Source organism: Schistocerca cancellata, chromosome 6, assembly GCF_023864275.1.
Source record: "Schistocerca cancellata isolate TAMUIC-IGC-003103 chromosome 6, iqSchCanc2.1, whole genome shotgun sequence".
In the NCBI taxonomy this organism is placed as follows: domain Eukaryota; kingdom Metazoa; phylum Arthropoda; class Insecta; order Orthoptera; family Acrididae; genus Schistocerca; species Schistocerca cancellata.
The window spans coordinates 708,691,084-708,692,753 of record NC_064631.1 but is presented as its reverse complement, the minus strand read 5'-3'; the positions used below and the strand labels follow the sequence as shown (position 1 = coordinate 708,692,753).

Here is a 1,670-nt window from a genome sequence, read left to right as displayed (position 1 = left end):
CCAGTAATGAATCGAAACTGCGTTCTTCCTCTGCAGGTGCTCTACTTCGTCTCACTTGATCCTTTTTGTGTTTATCATAACGTTTCATTGTCAGTACAGAAAACCATGCGTGCAGACCACGTAAACGCTCGTCTGTTACCGTACAGGGCAACGATACCCAATAAACGAATGAATAAAGACTTGCAATATGGGAAAAATGCCATTACTATGACTGTCATTGATAGTATTATTACCAAATGTGAACCACAAGATCTCTTCTGTAACAACTTCACAATACTCTAGACTGTGTTCATGCACTAGCAAAGGATACTCCATCGTAACTTTGTTTCAAATGTAAAGGGATACTTTGTTCTTGGGCCATTATGCCGGGGGTACATTACGTCAACAGACAGATGGCTACATATTTCAGAGTTTACTTTACTGTTTCCGTTAATGTCTCTGAGGACCTGCAGCTGGTCAGTGGCATCCACATTACTGCCGCTAGTACGTCACTACATTCTAGGGAACCTCTTCCGTTCGCCGAACCGAGTTACGGAGAAGAACATCACGTGAGGCTCCGGCAAGGAGAGAGCAGCAGATTACCCTTCTTAGTATGTAGCCGTGGTAAAACTGGTAAGAGTAAGAACAGTCGCAGCAGTGCAGTTAACGTCACGGAGGGGAATAGCTTCCGTCACAAAGGCCTGAAAGGCGTGGACCGCATCAGGGCGTATTTACACAGTTTTGAAGAAGTGATAAGAAGTGAAGGAGCTTCGCAAAGAGTCTCTGAAACTAAACCATATTTGTCGCGAATCGTATTAATGAATTGCTATTGTGTGGAACGTCTCCCTGCAATTCGATGTCGTCGTACTCACACAGAACGCCAAAGTGTACGTGGAGCCGGACTAGATCTGTGACATGATAATGTGGAATTTCAGAGTGAACGTGAAAACAGATCCCATCGTATTTGCTCAACTTGCTACTGAACGTGAACCAGTCCGCTGCAACATCGCACGTCATACTTTCTAAAGTAAAGCTGTAATATTTCATATTCTTCGTATTAACCTTAAACAGTGTAATGCGATGTTGGGTTTCGGTGCTGTAAAGTAATCTATTCACAAAACACGCAAGCAATTTTGCTAATGTACTGTACATCTCGTGCAACGGCCTTGCCGCAGTGGATACACCGGTTCCCGTCAGATCACCGAAATTAAGCGCTGTCGGGTGTGGCCGGCACTTGAATGGGTGACCATCCGGGCCACCACGCGCTGTTGCCGTTTCTCGGGGTGCACTCAGCCTTGTGATGCAATTGAGGAGCGCCTCGACCGAATAGTAGCGGCTCGGGTGACAGAAAACCATCATAGCGACCAGGAGAGCAGTGTGCTCACCACACGACCCTCCTATCCGCATCCTCAACTGAGGATGACACGGCGGTCGGATGGTCCTGATGGGCCACTTGTGGCGTGAAGACGAAGTACTTTTCTCTATTGTACATCTCGGTAACTGTAAAACAGGTTCTGAAATGAGTTTAAAACACAGTCATATGTAGGAAAGGTGTTGAGTTAGTGTAGGCGGATACACAATGACTTAGACAAAGTTTGTAGTTGGTGTGATGAATGTCAGCTTGCTCTACATACAAAAAAATAAAGTTAGTGCAGATGAGTGCGAAAAACAATCCTGTAATGTACGTATAC

The 1,670-nt window shown here is 45.3% G+C and overlaps 1 pseudogene; it reads left to right on the top strand.

The window, feature by feature from the left end:
- The first annotated feature begins 1,135 nt into the window (after positions 1-1,135).
- On the top strand, positions 1,136-1,253 carry LOC126089798 (5S ribosomal RNA; annotated as a pseudogene).
- Positions 1,254-1,670: the final 417 nt, after the last annotated feature.